General features: G+C 42.8%; 1 protein-coding gene across 3 annotated transcripts in view; it reads left to right on the top strand.

Annotated features, from left to right (window-relative positions):
* The first annotated feature begins 480 nt into the window (after nt 1–480).
* DIPK1A (divergent protein kinase domain 1A) overlaps nt 481–18,033 on the top strand; it is a 135,332-nt gene continuing 117,779 nt past the window's right edge. For all 3 annotated transcript variants that reach the window (XM_088458478.1, XM_088458477.1, XM_088458476.1), the window contains exon 1: nt 481–591. The gene's annotated coding sequence lies outside the window, so the exon portion shown is untranslated. The remainder of the gene's footprint in view (nt 592–18,033) is intronic.

The following is an 18,033-nucleotide window of genomic DNA, read 5'->3' as shown; positions in this document are numbered from 1 at the left end:
ATGACATAAATCATTCTATAGTACTACAATAGATTGATTTATGTCGTTTTTATGTTGTGCAATCTGATTTAAAATTGTATAGTTAATAATTATGGGCTGAGCGATTATCGGTAGACTGCGCACCGTGATCGCACTGCGCACACGCCAAGGTTTAATGCTATCGATTATTTGGGGGAGGGGGCCCCAAACTGGTACTTTACCTAGTGCCTCATGATGAGGTCTAAATCAGGCTCTGACAGTGTGTGTCTATCTATCTATCTATCTATCTATCTATCTATCTATCTATCTATCTATCTATCTATCTATCTATCTATCTATCTATCTCTGAAAAAATAAAATAACATAAGTGAAAAAGCTGGCCAAGTTGCAGCGCTGAGACCTGGAAACGTGCCCCCCAGCCTGTCACATTGTAACTATGCTGGGAATGTATAATGTAGTACTGGCAGCAAAACACCGCGAGAAGCCGGCTGAGCTGCACAATCTCGCGAGATTTGGCACCCGTCTCCTGCCGAGAGAGCTTGCCCAGAGCTCCTATACCTAACGTGCAAGAGGACAGCAGCAGCGTTACTGACCATGCCAGCTCCAGCCCAGGTAATGCATTGCCAGTACCCATAGCCTCTGCTGCAATCACACTGCTGCTGATGTGTCACCCACACTATTATTGTCTTCTGCACTGGACCAGGCGGCTTCAGTATAAATGGCATAATTTCAGACACCCCACTATCTAATGCGCCCAGGCTTATATACTGTTGTCGTGATGCGGGCAATCAGAGAGGCTGTCTCTGTGTTATTGGGGTTGAATTAAATAGAAATGTGCTTGTAGTCAGCCATTAATAATGCTTTGCATTTGCCAATGCAGTAAGCTGCAATAGTATCTATATTTAATTTTGTGCATTCCCTAAAAGCAGGTCTATGTCAGAGGAGGGTATAACTTCTGCAAAGAAGTATTGCTCTCCTCATCTCCTGATATATGGCAGAGTGTTTATACATGGCATTCCAATTGCTTCGGTTTAATGGATGAGACTCCAGGGAAGCTTGTAAGAAAATGAATTGCTTGTTTGTCATTCTTGGGCAGATTGTGTGCACTGGTTATGGGTTAAGACTATGGTTATCAAACTGCAAATCATGAACTTTTAAATATTTAAATACCCTGCTTTTATTCAATAAAAAATTTTTTTTTCTGTAAACGTCAAACAAACTGCATCATGATGTCACTGGTGAGCTGGTGGTATTTGATGTGCATGCATATTACAAATATATTTAATGACTGTGTAATATGTCTAACTTTATTAAATAATCAGTAGTCCTTTTGCAGACCCCATTGACTATCTGGTGACTGCAGGGGTGGCCTCGCTATATTAGCCAAAAATTAATCGTTTTGAAGTATATTTTATAATGATCTTGATTGAAAACCTGGCATTCTACTTTTATATTGTTGGTATTTCGACACTTTTTTTTTCTACTGACAGACGTGTTCCATAAAAGGAGCCCTGTACGGGGTAAAATAATTGACATTGATTCTAAAAGCAATCCTATATGGGGATAAAATAAGTTTACATTGTTTTTTAAGCTTTTGACTTTTTTACCTACTAATTAAGACAAAAATGATAAATTATTTTCAATGTTTTGTTTAAAAGCACTTGCAATACAAAGCCATTTTCATGAATGATTGGAAGTTTTTTTTGTATCGTTCCAATGCTGGTGATACTTGTTATTTTTGTCAAGCCACAACAGTGTCTTTGGTTCCTAGTCAACTGATCTAATGATCCAGTGTATAAACCGCCTGTCAACTCTGCACTGTTAAGGTGCCCACACACTGGACAACTCGCAAAAGATGCAATTTCGTCAACCATTACCCTTGAACTCCCCAGGCAACTCACCGGCTCTCCTGGACAGACGTTATATGTGCAATGTGACTAACTACCTATCTCAGTGTTGGCTAACCTTGACACACCAGCTGTTGTGGAACTATATATACTGCCCTGCCACAGTTTTAGCATGCCCTAATAGCAAAACTGTAGCGGTGCATGCTGGGTTATGTAGTTCCATAACAGCTGGAGTGTCAAGGTTAGCCAACACTGACCTATCTCGTGCATCCTTAATGATGTCCAGTGTACTGTTAAGGAGATTGCCAGAGCTTACCTACAGTAGGTAAGATCTGTAGATATGACAAACGACCTGCAGGACCACACATCGGATCGTTATCGTTCCTGGAAGCTGCACGATTTGCACTTTTTCGTGCTAATCGTGCCTAAAATCGTCCAGTGTGTGGGCACCTTTTACTTTTGCCAAAATGCATACAGGACATCCAGGGTGTGTATTATGTTTAACAATTTAAAGCAGCAATCCCATGTTTTTTTAATTTCCTTTACCAGAAATCACTCTGGTAGGCTATACGAATAATATTGGTATTTTACCATTTTTACTTTGTTGGTTATGCATTGTCATGGACAACCATGGTAATCACAGTCACATGGCACATGATATATTGAGCAGAAAGGCTTTGAAACACCCCTCTGAGCTCTGTGCAATGTAAAATCCACATTACGCACCCAAACATCAAATAGCATGCTGTGAGCCTGTATTTGTGCAACTGGTAACCAGAATGTGCAACTTCCATAGAGATTTTGAAAAAGAGATAATGATTTGTTGAAGGACAGTTTAGAAAAATGATCATGATGTTTGAGAGACTTCTATTTAAACAAGATAAACAAAAAATGTAAACTATGTGGCATTGCTACATTAGCTAAGACTTTGTAAATCTGCTTGAAGGTGAAATAGCATTGACTTTTCCCAAGCCTGTGCTGCATGTGTCAAATTATAATCTAATATAATATAGAATATTTTGCTAAGACTGTACATCACGGAAACCAATATAACTTAAGGGAATTCAAGTTGTTACTCCAGTGAATGTGAATAATAAACCAACATTGATTGTTGCTTTTATGAACTGATGCAATATTGCTTTAGCTATTCTGCTTAATGTAATGTTCAGTCTATAAGAAACACTTTTAACTATGCTTTGTTTTTAAAACGTTACTAACACAATACATCATTTTCTAATTTGCTCTCATTCAATTGTGGTTAAGTTAATAGTTGTACATACTTAGAAATAGGCTACTACTGGAATTTTTAGGGGAATATTTATTAAGTAGTGGATTTACAAACCCTCGATTTTTTTATTTTTTATTTTTATTTTTTTTACAGATTTTGCCTGACATATTTAGAAGGGGAATAATAGTAAATGCAAAATCAGGCTTGTTTTGTATTAAGTATTATTGCACATTTAAATCTGACAGGCAAAATCTGTAGGGTTTTGTAAATTGTTTGCCTTGTAAATATGCCCCTTTAGTTGTGCAATTTCACAACAGAGATCACTTGTTTTGACGCTCACTGTTTTATGTTTCCTGCTACTCAAGTCAATTTCAATTACATTGTAGTGCGGTAATATCCTTCATATAAATTGATGGGATGAGCTAGTGCTGTAACAGGGCTTCTGAGTACCCTGTGCCAGCCCTGCCCCTGAGCTCATGATGTTATGTAGAAGGGATGTGGCCGCCAGCACCGGGAAGTGCAGCACTGCCCAGAGGATCCTTAGTACACTCCGAGTGGTACTTATAGGCGGCAGGGTGCAGGGCAAGCTCGGGCGGCACTGCTACAGTGAAACTGGTTGCAGGGTGCCATTCCAGGCACCCTGCTAGCCAGAAGCAAGGGCTCTGTGGGGCGGCACTGGTGACACACCCCTAGTTACGGCCCTGAGATGACCGTAGAGTGTACATTCAGGAGAGTATCTTGACAGGAAATGCTTATTAAAATAGAGCATACATTAAAGTGTTCTTCTTTCATTTGGGATATGGATCCAATAAGCATACAGATGTATTGTGTTTTGAATCCAAATGAATCTTATGAGATTTAATCACACAGACTGAAAATCACCTGTATTGCTATAGCTGTTTGAATGTAACTGTAGAGTTTTAGTTGAGAGCTGTTAACTATAAGATAAAAACAATATAATATTTGCATCTTAAGCTTTCAGCTACAGGACTAAAATATTATCCTGAATTTAACTAAAGCCCATATAACAAATAATGTATACAGTAGAACACAGCTTTTATTGTTGGCTTCTGTTCTTTCAGTCTGTGCGACCTTAAAATGGGGTATACTTGTCACCTGGTAAATCATAGTATAAGATGTATATGTATGTATGGGCAAGGGTCTTATTAATGCAAATAGCAACTGCTGGTCACTTGCGCACTCTCTGGTCTGTATCTCATCAGTTTGTAGCATTAGCTGAATGTGCTAGAAGCACCAGAGCATAGAGTGACACCCCAGGCAGGAAAGAGGGACTACATGGGTTGTGACAGGTGCAGGGTGCTGGAATTAAATATATATATATATATGTGTGTGTATAATATAATTTAGTGTTTTTTAAGAAAGGGGTTAAATAAATAATTTGTGTTGTTCTGCTTTCTAAGTTTGAGGTGTGAAATATATATATGAGATAATTAACCTCTACTGTACAATAAAAGTATATTAAAAGCCACAACATGCAAGCCATGTACTTATGTATGTCCCAGATCTCTCCGGTGATGTCTAATATCTTTAATTTCAAAGTACTGAGTACATTATTCCTATACATATGAGTAGTATCTTTAACAAATGAAACATTAGTGTTTATAGAACCTATAGCATTTTGGTATAGGTGTGTTCTCTATATTATGACGATTTTGTATTATTGTAAGAGAACAGAGATGACTAATGGTGGCTTATGGACAGTTGCATATATGACAAAACCTTAACTCTCTGCAACTACCTTTACTACCTGTATAATGCAGAAAATTACATCCATTAACAAACATATTGTACATTGTACCATTGTAAGCCACATATTGCAGATACCCCCCCATAGTGAAAGCAACATGTTACAGAGAGATAACTGTATTATTATGGCGATTCTCTGTGTGACACTTGGGCTATACCACTGTCTGAGTCCTGTGCTCCACGCAGAGTTTTCAAAAAATTCCAGATGGCACGGTTTACTGTAGTGAATGTTTTTCTGGGGTAAATTTTTATATTTTCTATCAGCAAAGTATTTAAGACTTGCACACCAGGAAAATAATTGTGGTATGGGAACAGTTCACGTACTTGAATGTATGTAAATGGCCCATGTGTCACACAGAGAATCACCCATTAGTATTTCGTAGCTCAATTTAGTAGTGGGGGAAACAAGGTGAATATATAATAAATGCAGACCTGATTAAAAAAAAAAAAAAAAAAGGTATAATACCTGACTTGCTCCCTTGGAAATGATGGATACATTTTCAGCTGTAGCACAGTCAGAAATTGGTCCCTATGAGTTCTGTCTTTACAGTGTTACTTCAAATAGTAATTTTTGTGACGCGTTTCACCTTTACATGAAACAGTTTTTTCTTTCTCCACGGAAGCGAGCCAAGAGTTATACTACAATCAGACATCTGCCATTAGAGATTCTGTTCCCAAAACATAGATGGATGTTTACAATATTACTACTAAATGTGCGTTTATTGGCTGTCTGAAAGTTCTTGAAGCAGGAACAGTATACATTACGGGGAATCAAGAGTTCAAAATTTGGATCTATAACATCACACTTTGTAGAGCAGACATAGGGGTAGATATACTAAGCCTTAGGACCGTATTCAATTGCAGGCGAAAAGTTTTCGCCTATGACGTCATTTCGCCAGTTGAAGACGTTCCGCCCAATTCAATTGCAATGACTTTTTGCCTAAGCGGAAAGTCAATGCTTTCAGATAGGCGAAAAAGATTCGCCTCTGAATGGAGGCGGAAAAAAGTGCAGTTTTGGGGTGCAAAGTTGCGGGACCCCCCCCCCCCTGCAGTATTAGGACAGTCCCCCAAAGGTAAACTGCGTCAAAAAAAGTAAAAAAAAAAAAAAACCTTTAGAACACCACAAAAAAGTACTTTCATTTTGGGGGCGAAAAAGTGCAAAGTTGGGGGACAAACTTAAAAACTACCGAAATAGACTCCAGGGGGGTCCCCAAGTATGCCCCTGGTGTTTTTACTTTGCAGGTGTTTGTGGCAGGTGGATTTTCCATGATTTTAAAAACTTAATTTTAACAACTTTTAAATATGCTAGCCCCCCATTTTCGGGTACTCCAAATTTGCTGGGACTAGTTATTTTGATGATAAAATATTGCTAAATGCTATTCTTCACCATTATGCAAATAAATTAGCACCTATTGAGACCATTTAAATACCCCAAATACCTTCAGCAGGGCTATTTGGGTGTATCCATACTGATCCCCCATGTCAGTGCATCTTTTCGGGGGTGTCAGGCTGATTTCCCCAAAACTGACAGCACTTTTCGCCTGTTTGAGTTTCAACGGATCCCTTTTTCGCGTCCTTTGGAATTGAATTGGGAGAAAAGCGGCCGCGCGCACAATACTTTTCCGGGCCCAAAACCAGCGATGTAGGCGAAAAGTCCGGTACTTTTCGCCGACAATTGCATATGCCCCTTAGAGAGAGATAGTGTCACCCAATCCGCTCAATTTACAGGCATGTGTTTTCAAAATGGCAGTTAGGAGCTGATTGGTTGGTGCTTGATGTGTGATGCTGTGATGAGTCAGTCAGTCAGGACATTGCACAGGGGGAAGAAACATTGTAGCCATTTTCACTCCCTTAGAAGTCGAATATCGAAAAATCCCTTCTTAGTGGGTACCTACGTCATGAAAGGCATATACCCACTGATTTTCATGTTTCTCGGTCCAGGAGTTTGGGCCGGGCGTTGATCAGTCAGTCAGGACGTTTGGTTATTTATATATATATATATATATATATATATATAATTACAGTGTATATACTGTGTGTGTGTGTGTGTATGTGTATATATATATATATATATATATATATATAGCGCAGTGGAGGGTGCAGCACTCCTGGTTCTTCGTAAACGACACGGATGCGGTATACAATATGAAATAACGTTTCAGTGCCCTTTTATTAAAGCACTGCTTGATGTCAGTGCTTTAATAAAAGGGCACTGACACGTTGCTTTATATTGTATACTGCATTCGTGTCATTTACGAAGAACCAGGAGTGCTGCACCCTCCACTGCCATTTGTAAGTTATTATGTGCGGGCGACCTGCCTAGCACTGTTCAATCTGGGAGAGCCGGACTCTATTGAGATAGAGATATATCTATCTATCTATCTATCTATCTATCTATCTATCTATCTATCTATCTATCTAATCTCTTCATATAGGTTGACAATCCAGTTCTATACTGAAGATTTATTATTCAATACATGTTTTCTTTTTATGTGTGTGTGTGTGTGTATATGTGTGTATATATATATATATATATATATATATATATATATATATATATAATATTATATTATATTATATTTATTTCTTACTAATAATCTGTATATTTTTTGCCAGTCCTCTTTAGTGAATGACTGACTTCTGCAAATATATTCTTGCATAGAGGTGTCTATTTTATACTCCCTGCTATAGTGGCACTTCCAAAATGCTTGTAAACCTAATTTGACATGTACAGGAATTTTGTGTCAGTACTCAGTGCTGCTGTGAGACAGAAAGCAAGGGAGATTAGTGCCTCATCTCTAAAGCTGGGTACACACCCGACTTATCGGCCGTTACCCTGACCAAGCTATACATGCTTGCCAATCGTCCACTCGATATGTCTGGCCACACATCACAACAGGATGGGCATTTAAATTTGCCTGCCCAGCTGTGATGTCAGCGTCGGCAGTCCCTGCTGCCAGTGCCTGGGCGGTCGGCAGGTCACCCGTGCACACATGCAGATGCACCAACACATCTACATGATAAATCAGCATCAGCTGTGCTACAGGGTCGACCTGATACTGTATGTCTGTGAACGAGATTATTCACAGACCTATGCATGTACACAACCGCCAATGCACTACAGATAGTTTGTTCTTTGTACGATTGAATTATATATCTACTAGTGGCACCTTGTTAAATTTAAGTAACTTCTGTGTTAAAAACAGATCAGACTTTCTTTTGATATCTGTATCACTGGGTTTATAACCTCTATAAGTAAATATTTTCGAGGAAACAAAAGTCTAGAACACTGCTGACTTGGAAGATAATTGAAATTCTTTTCGATTACCAGAAATCTTTAAGGCTGCAAATGATAAAGCAAATGCTTCATTTGCATTAATGACTGCAGGAGTAAAATAAATAAAATATTAAACATTCCTTAAACATTCTACTAACTTGAAATGAGGAAACAAACTCTTTACTACATACACGTAAGCTGGGGCGGATTGGGAATTTAAAGTGGCCCTGGAAAAAACTGATGAAGTGGCCCTATGTGCGCGCCGTAGGCGCGCTGCCAGAAAAGTGGGTGTGGCCTTGTGGCAAGGGGTGTGGTCTAATGTTAAATGCCATGCCCATAAGCCACTCCCCCCATTTTAGTCATGCTGAGGGCATACCCACTGCTCCAGGAGCTGATGGGCATGCCCACAGTCCCTCTCTCCAGTGAATAAGCACAGCAAGCATATGATACAGAAATAGTAGAGCGCTAGTAATATCAGTTACACCTGATACAATGTAGCAATGTGCTGTGCGTCAAATTAATAAATCATTGTATGTAGCGCAATACCTGCAATAAAAATGTGTTAATACAGTGTTTATAGCTCTTTTGCCAATTTGGGCAAGAAGTCATTAGTGAGGGTGCCGATGTGATGCCAGTAGTTTGCCTCTCCGGTGTGGCAGGGACTCTTATCTACCTCTCCCTATTGCTGCCTACCTTGCAGTGGTAGAGGTGGATAAGAGTCCCTGCCACACCTGAGAGGCAAACCACTGGCATCACATCGGAACCCTCACTAATGACTTCTCAAATGCCCAAATCGGCAAAAGAGCTATAAACACTGTATTAACACATTATTGCAGGTATTGCGCTACATACAATGATTTATTAATTTGACACACAGCACATTGCTACATTGTATCAGGTGTAACTGATATTACTAGCGCTCTACTATTTCTGTATAATTCACAATTTTTTAATAGAGCAGCTTCTTTCCAGACATTAACAATTATATACAGCAAGCATATGATTGAGTGTTTTCTTACCTATATGACTTCTCTGCAATGAGGGAACCTCTGAAGAAATTGATCCTCCCTGGACAGGCAGTGTCTTGAGCTGATATTCACTATTCATGCAGGAGAGCACATGGGCTGGAAGCCGCCTCCTGTTTGTGTCGCAATAAAACTAATGTCATTATCATGCAACATAGGTGCAACCAGAGATAGTAACAGAAGTTTTGGGGCAGGACAAATGTGGGTTTCCCATATCAAACAATTTTAAATGAATAAAATATATTTGCTCATTTGGTACCATTTACATTAGTAATATGGTTTCATTAGAATTGTTGTCTTACTGAAGATTACGGTCCCCCAGACTTTTCTTCTAATAGTACCAGCAGTCCTACCATCCTCTGTGTGTGGCACCAGCACCATCGCCCTGGCATGTCTCTAGCCCATCCCCACCCCCTATGTGTCTTTCCAGCGACATTCCCTGCTTCTCTCCAGCACTATCCTTGTGTCTCTCTAATGCCATCATTCTGCTTCTCCCCAACGACATCATCCTGCGTCTCCTCAGCACCATCCTTCATCCCTAGCACGGAATAGCCCCCCTCCCCCAGACAGATTATCATCATCTCTTAGCACATAAATACCCCACACTACAGACAGATCATCTGCCCCTAGTACAGCAGACCCCCCTTTCACTAAAACAGATCATCTCTCCCTAGTACAGTATAACCCCATCACCAGATAGATCATCATCTCCCCTGACCCCCTAGTACAGCAGATCCCCCTCCCCCTCAGACAGATCATCTTCCCTTAGCAAAATTAGCTCCCTGCAATCCTCTCCCACAGACATTTCTTCCCCCCTTCAGTACAGAATAACCCCCCAGCCCCCTTCTCAGATCATCATTATGCTCATTATACCCTCTCCTAAGCCACTTTTTCTAAACTCATAAAAAGAGGTAAATTAGAACTTCAAACAAACAACTGGGTACAGCAGTTAGACTTTTTAGGGGCAGTTGCAAGCCCTGGTACAAAAATATGCTACAACCCACCCCAAGATTACAATATGCCACTAAGTAGTGAATGACAGGGAGAGGTAGAGGGTGACGGAGAGACAGAGAGGGTGATAGGGAGAAGGTGGCAAGCCGAGGGTGATAGAGAGAAGAAGTGGGTGACACGCAGAAGTAGTGGGTGAAAGAGGGAGGTAGAGTGTGACAGAGAGTGGGTGAAAGGAAGAAAGTGATGGTGAGTAGATGACTGGGAGAGGCAGAGGGTGACAAAGAGGCAGAGGGTGACAGTGGATGTAAGGGAGAGGTAGAGGGCGATGGGCAGTGGGTGGCAGCTTGGTATATGGTTAGTTTGGAAAGTTTGCCTGCACTTTTATTCAGTATATGACTGTTTAAATAAATAAAAATGATTTTCTGAAAGAGTAAAACATTTTCTAATTCATAGATTGGGCTAGTGCATAGAAAAAAAATCAAAACATAATAACACAAAAAAATAAAAATGAGCAACAACTATTAAAGTATTACAGGCATTCATAGTACCCTTTGGTTAGATATAATAAGTCAGGGCCGCAACTGGGGGGGGGGGGCAGGAGGTGCACATGCACTGGGTGTGCTGCTGCACCCGCCGCCAGTGTCCTCCAGCCCGGCGCCGCAGGGAGGCTCCAAGCCGGACGCCCGCTGAGATTTTATTACCAGCGGGCGCCCAGCTCCTTCCCTGCAGCGCCGCGGTAGCCGGAGACTGGAGTTCTCTCCTGAACTCCAGCTTCTGGCTCTCCCCACGGACACTATGGGAGAGATGTCATGACGTGTCTCCCATAGTTCTGAGGAGCAGCCGGACGGACCAGATGGCAGAGGACGTTGGGGCGGGGTTTAAGGTAAGTAATGTTTTTTTTATTTTTTCTGTAAGCAGGAGCCCCTAACTTAAGCCTGTCCCCCCCACGGCTGTCCACGCCTGGCTTACCTTCGATCGGTAAGCCGGGTGTCGGGCTCCCGGTGTAGTCCTAATGACAGGCGTTGAGATGCCTGTCATTTGTACCTTGCCGGGATTAGACAGTTGGGAGGCCGCCGGATGGCATTGCGACCGTCGGCTTCCTGACTGCTTCTCTCTGCCACTTGGTGTGATCCTTCCTCCTCCTCTCTCTTTACCCCACCCCCCTCCATTTTGAGGGCACACTCCTCACTACCGCAGGGCATACATAAACACTATATATCGCTGCATATCCATAGCACACATCATGCTACGGGATACGTTTAGGAAGCCGGCAGCCGCAATACCAACCGCCGGCTTCCCGAATCCTCAATCCCGGCTAGGATTAAATGACAGGCATCTAAAATTTAGACGCCTGTCATTTTCCCAAAGCCGGGAGACAGGCGCCCGGCATCCCGATCGAAGGGATGCCAGGCGCCGCGAGCGGACAGTCGCGGCGGGGGAGGGTTAGGTTTAGGGTACCCAAGGGGGACTTAGGGCTAGGCACCCCCCCGGGAGAGTTAGGCTAGGGGGTGGGAGGGTTAGGGTACCACAGCCAGGGCCAGTGCTCGGCGCCCCTCAATGAACTATATACAGTCAAGTCCATAAATATTGGGACATTGACAGAATTTTCAAATTTTGGCCTCTATTCACCACCACAATGGTTTTGAAATGAAACAAACAAGATGTGCATTAACTGCAGACTTTCAGATTTAATTTGAGGGTAATTACATCCAAATCAGGTGAACGGTATAGGAATTTCAACATTTTCAATATGTACCAAAAGTAATGGGACTATCAACTCAAAAGCTATTTCATGGATAGGTGTGGGCTATTCCCTCGTTATTTCATTATCAATTAAGCAGGTAAAAGGTCTGGAGTTGATTCTAGGTGTGACATTTGCATTTGGAATCAGTTGCTGTCGACTCTCAATATGAGATCCAAAGAGCTGTCACTATCAGTGAAGCAAGCCATCATTAGGCGAAAAATCAAAACAAACCCATCAGAGAGATAGCAAAAACATAAGGTGTGGCCAAATCAACTGTTTGGAACATTCTTAAAAAGAAAGAACGCACCGGAGAGCTCAGCTACACCAAAAGACCCGGAAGACCACAGAAAACAACTGTGGTGGATGACAAAAGAATTATTTCCCTGGTGAAGAAAAACCCCTTCACAACAGTTGGCCAAATCAAGAACACTCTCCAGGAGGTAGATGTATATGTGTCAAAGTCAACAATCAAGAGAAGACTTCACAAGAGTGAATATAGAGGGTTCACCACAAGATGCAAACCATTGGTGAGCCACAAAAACAGGAAGACCAGATTAGAGTTTGCCAAACAACATCTAAAAAAGCCATTACAGTTCTGGAACAACATCCTATGGACAGAGGAGACAAAGATCAACTTGTACCAGAGTGATGGGAAGAGAAGAGAAGGAAAGGAACTGCTCATGATCCAAAACATACCACCTCATCAGTGAAGCATGGTGGTGGTAGTGTCATGGCATGGGCATGTATGGCTGCGAATGGAACTGGTTCCCTTGTATTTATTGATAATGTGACTGCTGACAAAAGCAGCAGAATGAATTCTGAAGTGTTTCGGGCAATATTATATGCTCATATTCAGTCAAATGCTTCAGAACTCATTGGACGGCGCTTCACAGTGCAGATGGACAATGACCCGAAGCATACTGCAAAAGCAACCAAAGAGTTGTTTAAGGCTAAAAAGTGGAATGTTATGCAATGGCCAAGTCAATCCCCTGACCTGAATCCGAATGAGCATGCATTTCACTTGATGAAGACAAAACTGAAGGGAAAATGCCCCAAGAACAAGCTGGAACTGAAGACATTTGCAGTAGAGGCCTGGCAGAGCATCACCAGGAATGAAACCCAGCGTCTGGTGATGTCTATGCGTTCCAGACTTCAGGTTGTAATTGCCTGCAAAGGATTTGCAACAAAGTATTAAAAAGTGAAAGTTAGATTTAGGATTGTTTAGTTTGTCCCATTACTTTTGGCCCCTTAAAAAGTGGGAGGCACTTATAGAAACCGTTGTAATTCCTACACCGTTCACCTGATTTGGATGTAATTACCCTCAAAGTAAATCTGAAAGTCTGCAGTTAAAGCACATCTTGTTTGTTTCATTTCAAAGCCATTGTGGTGGTGAATAGAGGCCAAAATATGAAAATTCTGTCAATGTTCCAATATTTATGGACCTGACTGTATGTGCACCCTCCTACAAATGCGTCAGGCAGTGGGTGACGCTAGGGTGAGGCAGTGGGTGACAGTTAATAGGAGAAAGGCAGTGGGTGAAGCTGGGGAGAGGTAGAGGGTGAAAGAGAAAAAAAAGGGAGAGGAGGTGGGTGACACTGGGGTGAGGCAGTGGGTAACTGTCAATAGGTGAAAGGCAGTGGGCGACACTGGGAGAGGTAGAGGGTGACAGAGAGGAAGACAGGGAGAGGGAGTGGGTGACACTGGGGTAAGGCAGTGGGTGACAGTCAATAGATGACAGGCAGTGGGTGATGCTGGGGAGAGGCAGTGGGTGACAGAGGGAGACAGAGCGGGTGATGAGGAGAAGCAAAGGGTGAAGGAGAGAGGCAGAGGGTGATGGGAGAGGATGACGGGGAGAGGCAGAGAGTGACAGGCTGCAGGAGACAGGAGAGAGAGGGTGATGGGTAGAGGCAGTGGGAAGAGAGCCCCATAGGTGTGGATTTCTCAGGGGACACAACATAACATTATCCCCAACCAAAGCAGGGGCCAGACAGAGGAAATCTTTCTGCTCTATGGAGGTACTGAGTGTGAAATCAAAGCTGTCTAGTGATCTGTGGCAGTACTTACTGTATGGCCAAGAGAGGAGGCAGGAAACAAGGAGAGGAGGCAGGCCGTGAGGGAGGGAGGACATAGAGCATGAGGATCCGCAGCCAAGATGAGCAGCTTATTTGTGGGCTGGAGATCGGCTGAGGAGGAGTAAAGCCCACATAAGCTGGAAACTTGTGGTGGGGAAGTTTAAAGACTAGAAGCATCGGCCCTGAGAAGGGGGCGGAGCCAGCAAGACACAGTGGCAGAGCTGTTATTAAATCAGTGCTTTGGCTGTCCTGAGTCAGGACAGCTCAGCTCCGCCTCCACTCCTATCTGCTGAGCAGTGAGCAATGCTTCTGATCAGCCTGAGTACCTGCTCCCCTCTCATGTCGGCCCCGGCATAGCTTCATCAAGTTCTATTGGGCTGGTTTAATACTAGCCAAAAAAATTAAAAGCAGGTGCAACCTGGGAAGCACATAGCACCCTGCCCAACAGCCCAGCCTGCACCTGCATGGCAGTCCCCATCCTGGCCATTACAGGGTCAGACAGTACATAATCACAGCACAGCCCCATCCTCTCTCCGCCAGTAGCAATCTTACCTCCTGAGTCCTGCACAGAAGGGGACTGTCAGCGTTAGCGGGAGATAGGCGGTGGCAGCGCAGCTGCGTATCCACTGCAACAGGCAGCGGTTGTGCTGCTCTGTCTGCCACTGAGGGGAAGGGAAGAGAGGGGAAGGATCCGGCCAGCGGGAATAGAGGCAGGCGGCGACAGTGAAAGGACTTAGATCAGCTCCAGCCGGAGGGGAGAGCGCCTCTCTAGCCTGGCGCCTCCCTGCAATTGAAAGGCTCTGCATCCAGCCCGATTGTCTCCTCTCCTCTCTGCCTCCACCCCAGGCTCAGGCTGTGAAATTAAACTTTAACTTCACAGCCTGGGGAGGGGACAGAGTGGAGAGCAGACAATCGGGCTGGCTGCCTGGGCGGTCCCCAGCCCCGCAACTTACCCCACTTGCCGCTGCCTGACCAGTGCAGCAGTACACTGTTCCTCGCTGCGTAGCAGCGTCTTACGCAGGTATTGCGGGTGGGGTTTAATAGGAAAGCCTCTTCTCAGGCGGGCCGTGGGCAGCTGTCAGTGATAGGCAGCGGGGCTGTCTGTTATGCTAATAAAGAACAGCCGGGTGACGCGATTTGGGGGGCGGGGCCACAATTGAGAAGCGGCCCCACAAGCCAATCGGCCCACCGGGATTTCTCCCGCTAAAGATAAGGGCCAATCCGCCCCTGCACGTAAGCCATAACATTAAAACTACCTGCTAATATTGTGTAGGGCTCCCACGTGCCACCAAAACCGCTCATATCTGCCGAGATATGTCTATGAAATCTGATGCAAAGATGCCAGCAGCAGATTGTTTTTTAAATCCGAATCATGACCTGTGAACTGGGCTAATGTGTTGTAGCAGAATAGGGGTGTAGGATCAGAGGTCTACTCATGGGCGAGACCCACATGCCTTCAGAGAGGTAAGTAAAACTTTCATGGCTCCCAGTCTGCCCCTGGAACCAATTGAGTGGAACTCAACCCCTTAACTTAATCTAGAGATAAGGGATCGGAACCAGTGTTCTAGAGCTAAGGGGCCAGAACAGCGAGAAATTCAGGTAGTCTGTAGCCATCTGGAATCTGCTAACAGATGCTGCAGACCAATCCTCAAGGAGGAGCCTAGGTCCAGCACCCAGTCCCCAACAACTGGAATGGATGCCGTAGCAGAAACTCAGCTTGAACCCCAACACTCTAGGATTAGGACCCGCAGAGCAACAACTACCATTAATAGAGGTACCAAAGGTGTAGTGAGCCCCAAAGTAGATAAGGAGCTCCCACTTCCATACTTTCCCTTGGTGGCTGGCTGGTTCATGCAGCGCTAGGCCTGTTCCATCTCTCTTGCATTGGGGGCTGTTAGGGCGTGTGCCCAGAATCCCACTGTGTGCGCATTCAGGAAATGGGACAGACCTTATGAAACTATTATATAGATGTATATTTCTAAACTTGTCTGTAACTGTCTAATGTACTTATGCTAATTTGTATGTAAGGAATCTATATTTGAACCTCTATATACCCCTGCCGGTACCTTCTAAAATCCTTCCTATAAACCTCTAAGGATGACGCTAATTTGCGTACGCAGTCATACAATAAATAGAGACTCCAGACTCAGAACATGTGGTTCCGAAGCACAAAGTATTATTCAAGTAAAAGTACAGTCAGTTACACGCTATGATCTGTGTACAATTTAGCGCAAAGGAATTATACAGACCCAAGTATAGTATACATACGCAGCGCCTCTGGTCCAGATGTTGGGTATCAGCAAGAAACCCCTCGTCCGTCAGCATTCAGCAAGAAGACTAAGACCCAGTGTTTGAGCACACATGTTTATACCCCCCAGAATAGACAGGACAATAGAGAAGTTTGTTGCTGATATCATTGGTTCCCAGGGGAGAAGCATCTGTTACAGTGCATTTAACAGGCTGGTTCAAATAGACTCACCCAGCCTCTAACAACTGGGCGTCTTTTCCCTCCCGCCCCCATGCTACATCCTAACAGTTGTTCATAAAATATACATTTTGTTGCTTGCAGTCTCTGCGGTCCATAAGTTGGGAATGCATAATGCGATCTCCACACCGATAGTACCGGAATTCTGTTGAAAGAGTACGCATCAGTACGAAACCAAACACGGCTTTCTTAGCATGTATAAAACCTTAGTTATCAAATATCTTTATTTCACAGCATTTCTACTAACTGAAACAACTTAAATCTTATACTTTAAAGCTTATTAAACCTTATGTGTGAATATGTAATGTGTGAGTATGCGGGGTTTGATATAAGGACGCTAGTTAACTTGGGGCAGATGCGTGCGCATAAAGCTAATAAAACAGCGGTTTCATACAAAGTCCTATGCATTCGCTAGTATGCGACTAGTTAACAGCGCAATTGTGCGTATTAATGTGTGTATGAGGAATTATGCACTTAAATCTCGCTAAGTGAACATCTAGCAGTGTGACATGCTGAGCCTGGTAGTTCCACATGCCCCCTCTGTCAGCAGCCCCCACCTGTCCCAGGCTTCAAAAGAAAAAACTCTTTATTCTCCCAGTCTCTTGTGTGAATGCAAATAGCCCAGCTACAAGAGACAGACCTAAGATAACACTCTAGTCTTTGAAGTCATTTCATTGCAGGAAGCCTGCTAATGTAAGGTGTGTATTTGAGCCAGGCCACCTGTAGTTAGAACAGACACTATCCAGGAAGCTGATCTACACAAGCTAGTTGTCACGTGGCCAATTGCTCTATTCATCTAATGCAATCCAATTTTGACATACTGTAAAGCCATTTCTGAAATATATCCTTTATAATACGTAAAGTCATGAAATAGGCTTTTGGTGAATCGCCGTAACTTATGGCGATGGTCACAGATGCATTCGCATGATGTTAATAGTATTATCGCCACATGTACTAAAGTGTGAGTTTATCTAAAATGGCGCTTAGGCGGCCATTTCGCAAAATGGCGTCGCGATTCAATTTTAAACTGATCTTGTCTCAGCCAATGATCCAGTTTCAACAGTATGTTTTTCCCCTTTTGTATGGCGCTACGGAACCTTTGTGTTACCACAAAGTTTCCCAAACTCCGCCATTACAGTCTAAGTTTTAAGGGTATTCAAGCTTAAGTACAAATGGCTAATTCATATTGACTGAGGTACTATGCTCATGCATGGATATCCTTAAAACCTGGACTGTAATGGCGGAGTATGGAAAACATATAAATTAAATGTCATTTTTTAGTAAGTTTTGGGCTTGGTGCTATTACAGAAAACCCATTATACTAAACCTTCATTGTTGCAAAATAACTATTTGTATTATTTATTTTACACAAACCTATTAATTTATGAATGCAGGTATACATAATCCGCATAAACAACTTCTCATCAATGGCAAATTGTTTCACAACACACTTTTAATATGTTTATACCACAATGTGGTTTTACATGTAATCTTATGTAATTGTTTGCTAATCTTTCATTACCTCAAACTAACTGCTGGCTTGAATTGCTTATGACTGAAACATATTGAAAGGTGATTTTTTTTTTTTTTTTTACCGTAAAAATTGTGCCCAAAAATTCTTTTACACTAAAAACTGTATTATATACATATGTCATTTT

The sequence above is a fragment of the Taudactylus pleione genome, unplaced genomic scaffold (genome assembly GCF_031769625.1).
Source record: "Taudactylus pleione unplaced genomic scaffold, aTauple2 ptg000835l, whole genome shotgun sequence".
NCBI lineage: Eukaryota > Metazoa > Chordata > Amphibia > Anura > Myobatrachidae > Taudactylus > Taudactylus pleione.
This window is presented reverse-complemented; position numbering and strand designations above follow the sequence as displayed.